We start from the raw sequence: 7313 nt of genomic DNA, 5'->3' as shown, positions 1-7313 counted from the left end.
CAGATGAGGAGGAAGAGATAGACAGCCGTTACACATAGTTTGTACATCTCAATTGTCAATAGAAACCACATTTGTTTAAGTAAGTCAGCCATATCAGCAATGTTTATTTAAAAGGCTTACTTCACTGAGGCTGAATGAACTGTAGCAGTGGTAAGGTGTTGGGGCTCTGCTGTTGTGACAGCTTTATGTAGGCTCTAACAGTTTGTGGGCACCGTTTGTTACTGTGATAGTGCAATCAATGTAGTGTTGTGTAGTGGCTTTGCTGGCATGCATCCCACTTTGTTTTGTCCCACCAAGATTTACATGCTAAAATCACCACTGTATGTTAGTTTGATCTGTTATTTCAGCATGTTGATAAGTGTCATTGCCATGTATTATACAGAGAAAGCTCGCCATCTGCTGGTTAACTATTTTGCTTTTACAGTTTCTCAATTGCTTAGACATAATTCCTGGAACAACTCACCATTTTCTTAAATCTTCACATACAATTTTAAAAACTCACAACCAACGGTACAAACTTCTGGTACTAACTTCTGGGTCCCAATTCAAACTTTGCACTCAGACAACACACAAGCTGTCAAAAACACAGACTACATGATTGTTTGTTACACACTGGAGGGATTACTTAAACACTGCTACCAAAATGTTTAGAATAGGTTCAGAGAAATCATTTGGAACTTTGTAAAATCACAGCACTGATTATCCAGGTGACCCTTTCAGAACACCCTGGCGAGAGAAATTCAAAACAGTACTGTAATAAATACCTCTTACATTAGTGGATAAGGGAATACTACTTACTGTAAATGCTGTTTTGGTCAAAAACCTGACCTTTGAAATGTCACACTGACAAAACATGTAAGGAAGAGTCCATGCACAGTAAAATACCCAATTTCCAAAAGCTTTATTTCCAAGTGCAGCAAATGTACAGGTTACTCAGCTTCAGCGTTCTCATCATCTCGTCTCAGGTCTGGGTCAGGCCTTATGTTTGCTCTTGCCAGGCAGCATGGGAAAAATGCCCTTGTGTGCCTTAGAAAACCCTGGATAGACTTCACAGACCCATCACCACAGGCGTCCACCATTGCCTCCAGGATGTTTTGCTGTGCGTAGGGGTTGCGGTCATACACTCTCCACTGCCATGCTGAGAAAAATTCCACAATCGGATTCAGAAATGGGGAATATGCTGGCAAAAAATGAACGGTGAACCTGGGGTGATCATTGAACCAGGAGCGAACCAGAGCAGCCCGATGGAAACTCACGTTATCCCAAATGACAACATATTGGGCTTGCTCTGGTTGCCCTGGCTCCCCTTCCTGTTGAAGAATGTTATTGTGCAGCTGATCTAGAAATTGAAGGAGTTGTGTTGTGTTGTATGGACCCACTTTGACATGGCGGTGGAGGACACCACGATTGCTGATGGCTGCACATAGGGTGATGTTGCCTCTCCTCTGGCCAGGAACTTATATGATGGCACGGTGACCAATGATGTTGCGCCCCCTTTTGCGCCTTTTTGTTAGGTTGAAACCTGCCTTGTCAATGAAGATGTATTCCTGTGAGTCAGCCATGGCATCCAGCTCAAAGATTCTCTACATAAGTTTTAAAAAAAAGATCTTCTGAACAATCTGGTCAATGGTGGAAATACTGATGCTGTCAATTCCTTGGAAGACTACCTGGTCTTCAACTGTTTGGGTTTGAATTTCCCTCACTCATACAGAGTTCCGTGATCCAAACAGCTCCTCAACTCATCCCTTCACTAAGTTTTGTTCACACAACACAATAACACAATTTCTCCCTGTTATGAACTCTCCTGATTCACATATCAAACATTTCGAAAAGGCTAAGTAACAAAAAACATGATTCTAGGAGATAGAGTTTTAGGACTCCACAGTGGATGGTGGGTTCACCTTTAAAAGCCTGTGGGGTAATCTGGGTACAAAGTTCAAACAGTCAGATGAACTGGGGCACCAATGAGTACAGTAGGGTGAATTTCCCCCCTCAACATTGATGTCAGTTTTGTGTTTTCCCTCTAGAATTTGGGGAGGGTAAGCTGATCCTACATCTATTACAAATCTGCTTTCATTCAAGTTTTACAGATGAAAGTCTTTGAATGAGCAGGTCCAAGGTAATTGCTTAGGTCATTCTGACAGTGCTCGGGGATCTCATCATAGAAATACTACAGTCAGTGTGTGTGTTCTTCAGTTCAATGGTGATAGTGTTTCCAGATCTCAGCGAATACCTTTGTGGGTGACAGGGTTGTGTCATGGCTGGCTTACACACCATCCATAATCACCAGTGTACTTTAAACTCCCTTTCATCCGGCTTCTCACCCTTTCTCTTTCAGGAGCTACCAATAGCAAAGTTTGCATAGGGTAAATATTCACAAATATATTGTCAGGGTACATACAGATAAGAGAGCACCAGTTGTATTTTACTTGCAGGTTGTGTTGAAAAAGTGAAATTGGCAAGGGCTCATTCTGTGCTCTTGGCTTATTCTCAAGCATGATCACTGCAAAGTCCACTATTAACCCTGTAACAAATACAAGCTGTGCAGAATCTTTTCAGAGTTTCTATTCAATCCTGCTTTGACAGATTGTACTGGAAAGTACGATGGGATGTGAGCCATGAGTCAGGCTTAGTATGGCCTGTATACTGAAGGGATGATAACAACTCATTCATCATTGTAGAGAGGCTGTTCACTTTTTAAAAACGTGGTTGGGAGGAGCTCTATGTCTCTTATTTTTTATTATTTTTCACACCTTTATTTAACCAGGTAGGCTAGTTGAGAACATGTTCTCATTTAAAACTGTGACCTGGCCAAGATAAAGCAAAGCAGTGCGACACAAACAACAACACAAAGTTACACATGGAATAAACAATGTGTGTGCAAATGAGGTAAGATAAGGGAGGTAAGGCAATAAATAGGCCATAGTGGCGAAATAATTACAATTTAGCAATTAAACACTGGAGTGATAGAGTGCAGAAGAATGAATGTTCAAGTTGAGATACGGGGTGCCAAAGCGAGCAAACAAATTGAAAATAACAGTAATGGGGATGACGGTAAGTTGGATGGGGCTATTTACAGATGGGTTATTACAGGTGAGTGACTCTGTGGACTGCTCTACAGCTGGTGTTAAAAGTTAGTGAGGGAGAATATGAAGTCTCTTCAGCTTCAGTGATTTTTGACAATTCCGTTTCCAAGTCCATTGGCAGCAGAAAACTGGAAGAAAGGACAGCAAAGGGGGTAATTGCTTTGGGGGTGACCAAGTTGAAATATACCTGCTGGAGCGCGTGCTACGGGTGGGTGCTGCTATGGTGACCAGTGAGCTGAGATAAGGCGGGCTTCACCCAGTAAAGACTTATAGATGACCTGGGCCAGTGTTGGTTTGGCGACGAATATGAAGTGAGGGCCATCCACCAGAGCATAACAGGTCGCAGTGGTGGGAGTATAATCGAGGCTTTGGTGGACAAACGGATGCCACTGCTGATAGACTGCCAATCCAATTTGCTGAGTAGAGTGGTTGGAAAAGCTATATTTGTAAATGACATCTCGCCCGAAGTCAATGGATCAGTAGAGAGAGTCAGTTTTAAACGAAGGGTATGTTGGCAAGCATGAGTGAAAGGATGGCTTTGTTGCGAAATAGAAGCCGATTTCTGATATAAATTTATGGATTGGAGATGCTTAATGTGAGTCTGGAAGGAGAGTTTACAAGTCTAAACCAGGACACCTACGTATTTGTAGTTGTCCACATAATTCTAAGTCAGGAACCGTCCACGAGTAGTGATGCGCTGGACGAGCCGGGCAGGTGCGGGCAGCCGACGTTGAAGAGCATGCATTTAGTTTTACTAAATGAGCAGTTGAGGCCACGGAAGGAGAGTTGTATGGCATTGAAGCTTGTCTGGAAGTTAGTTAACACAGTGCCCAAAGAAGGGCCAGAAGTATACAGAATGGTGTCGTCTGCGTAGAGGTGGATCAAGAATCACCAGCAGGCAAGAGAGACATCATTGATATATACAGAGAAAAGAGTCAGCCGAGAATTGAACCCTGTGGCACCCCATAGAGACTGCCAGAGGTCCGGACAACAGGCCCTCCGATTTGACACACTGAACTCTGTCTTGAGAAGTAGTTGGTGAACCAGGCGAGGCAGTCATTTGAGAAACCAAGGCTGTTGAGTCTGCCAATAAGAATGTGGTGATTGACAGAGTCGAAAGCCTAGGCCAGGTCGATGAATACAGCTGCACAGTATTGTCTCTTATCGATGGCAGTTATGATATCGTTTAGGACTTTGAGCGTGGCTGAGGTGCACCCATGACCAGCTCGGAAATCAGATTGCATAGCGGAGAAGGTACGGTTGGATCTGTTTTTTAACTTGGCTTTCGAAGACCTTAGAAAGGCAGGGCAGAATAGACATAGGTCTGTAGCAGTTTGGGTCTAGTGTCTCCCCCTTTGAAGAGGGGGATGACAACGGCAGCTTTCCAATCTTTGGGGATCTCAGACGATACGAAAGAGAGGTTGAACAGGCTAGTAATAGGGGTTGCAACAATTTCGACGGATAATTTTAGAAATAGAGGGTCCAGGTTGTCTAGCCCGGATGACTTGTCGGGGTCCAGATTTTTCAGATCTTTCAGAACATCAGCAATCTGGATTTGGGTGAAGGAGAAATGGGGGAGGATTGGGCAAGTTGCTGTGGGGGGTGCAGGGCTGTTGACCGTGGTAGGGGTAGCCAGGTGGAAAGCATGGCCAGCCGTAGAAAAATGCTTATTGAAATTCACAATTATCATGGATTAATTGGCGGTGACAGTGTTTCCTAGCCTCAGTGCAGTGGGCAGCTGGGAGGAGGTGCTCTTATTCTCCATGGAATATACAGTGTCCCAGAACTTTTTGGAGTTTGTGCTACAGGATGCAAAGTTCTGTTTGAAAAAGCTATCCTTAGCTTTCCTAACTGCCTGTGTATATTTGTTCCTAACTCCCCTGAAAAGTTGCATTTAGCGGGGGCTATTTGATGCTAATGCAGTACACCACAGGATGTTTTTGTGCTGGTCAAGGGCAGTCAGGTCTGGAGTGAACCAGGGGCTATATCTGTTCCTGGTTCAATTTTTTTTGAATGGGGCATGCTTATTTAAGATGGTGAGGAAAGCACTTTTAAAGAATAACCAGGTATCCTCTACTGACGGAATGAGGTCAATATCCTTCCAGGATACCCGGGCCAGGTTGATTAGAAAGGCCTGCTCACTGAAGTGTTTTAGGGAGCGTTTGATAGTGATGAGGGGTGGTCGTTTCACTGCAGACCCATTACGCGTGTTTATGGATTTGGGGTTGTACCTGGTAAGTTCACTGATAATATGTGTGAGATTGAGGGCATCAAGCTTAGATTGCAGGACAGCCGGGGTGTTGAGCATATCCCAGTTTAGATCACCTAACAGTACGAACTCTGAAGATAGATGGGGGGCAATCAATTCACATATGGTGTTCAGGGCACACCTGGGGGCTTAAGGGTCTATAACAAGCGGCAACGGTGAGAGACTTTTTTTTTKWAAAGTGGATTTTTAAAAGTAGAAGCTCGAATTGTTTGGGCAGAGACCTGGATAGTTTGACAGAACTCTGCAGGCTATCTCTGCAGTAGATTGCAACTCTGCCCCCTTTGGCAGTTCTATCTTTTTGGAAAATGTTTTAGTTAGGGATGGACATTTCAGGGGTTTTGTTAGCCTTCCAAAGCCAGGATTCAGACACGGCTAGGACATCCGGATTGGCAGAGTGTGCTAAAGCAGTGAATAAAACAAACTTAGGGAGGAGGCTTCTAATGTTAACATGCATGAAACCAAGGTCAACAAATGAGAGCGCCTGGGGAATGGGAGTGGAGCTAGGCACTGCAGGGCCTGGATTAACCTCTACATCACCAGAGGAACAGAGGAGGAGTAGGATAAGGGTACGACTAAAGGCTATAAGAACTGGTCGTCTAGTACGTTCGGAACAGAGAGTAAAAGGAGCAGGTTTCTGGGCGCGGTAGAATAGATTCAAGGCATAATGTACAGACAAAGGTATGGCAGGATGTGAATACAGTGGAGGTAAACCTAGGCATTGAGTGACAATGAGAGAGGTATTGTCTCTAGAGACACCATTTAAACCAGGTAAGGTCACCGCATGTGTGGGAGGTGGAACAAAAGGGTTAGCTAAGGCATATTGAGCAGGGCTGGAGGCTCTACAGTGAATAAGACAATAATCCCTAAACAAAACAGCAATGGACAAGGCATATTGACATTAGGGAGAGGCATGCTTAGACGAGTGATCATAGAGTCCAGTGAGTAGCTAGGCGGGCTGGAGACATGGCGATTCAGACAGCTAGCGGGCCGGGGATAGCAGGCTAGCAGAAGGGCCTTAGAGGGACATCGCGACGGAAGAGACTGTAGTAGCCCCCTCGTGCGGTTACGTCGGCAGACCAGTCGTGATGGATCGGCAGGGCTCCGTGTAGTAAAAGCGTCCAGGCCAATTGGCAAAATAGGTATAGTAGCCCAAGAAATTGGCTGATGATCATCTTCAGCTAACAGTTCGATATGCTCTAGACAGCTAGCGGGCCACGGCTAGCAGGCTAGCAGATGGGCATTCAGGGGACGTCGCGACGGAGGAGCCTGTTGAAAAACCCCTTCGGGAGGATTACGTCCGGTCATGATAGTCCAGTCGTGATGGATCGGCGGGGCTTCGTATCGGCAGTAAAAGAGGTCCAGGCCAATTGGCAAAATAGGTATTGTAGCCCAAGGAGTGGCTAATGGACCTCTTCAGCTAGCCGGGAGATTGGCCTAACATAGGCTAGCTCCAGGCTTATTGGTGCTTGCTTCGGGACAGAGACGTTAGCCAGGAGTAGCCACTCGGATAGCAGCTAGCTAGCTGCGATGATCTAGGTGAAAAGGTTCAGAGCTTGCCGTAGAAATCCGGAGATATTGAATTGCGCTGTGCAGACTGGCAGGAGTTGCCCAGGCTAAAGGTTAGCTGATGACCGCTAGCAGTGGATAGCTGACTACTAGCTAGTAGCTAGTGTCGGGGTTCGTTCCTTGTTAATCATTTGTTTATTGGTGAAATCAGCAATCAGACAATATCTTTAAGTAAATCAATCATTCAGTTATTAATGCAAGTGCAGAGAGAAGTTGACAACGGGAACATAGCGCGCATGTTTCCGAGTAAGTTCCGCACCCCACCTAAGGGCACAGCTGATTTTAAACGTGATCACTCCCTAGTGGTATGATCACCTACGTCAATGTATGTGTGTATCAATAAGCTGAGGTTACCTTATTAGGCAACCTAGTACAGTAGCTTCTCTGAATTT

The sequence above is a fragment of the Salvelinus sp. IW2-2015 genome, linkage group LG33, assembly GCF_002910315.2.
Source record: "Salvelinus sp. IW2-2015 linkage group LG33, ASM291031v2, whole genome shotgun sequence".
NCBI classification, from domain to species: Eukaryota; Metazoa; Chordata; class Actinopteri; order Salmoniformes; family Salmonidae; genus Salvelinus; species Salvelinus sp. IW2-2015.
Note: the sequence above shows the minus strand (reverse complement) of the source record.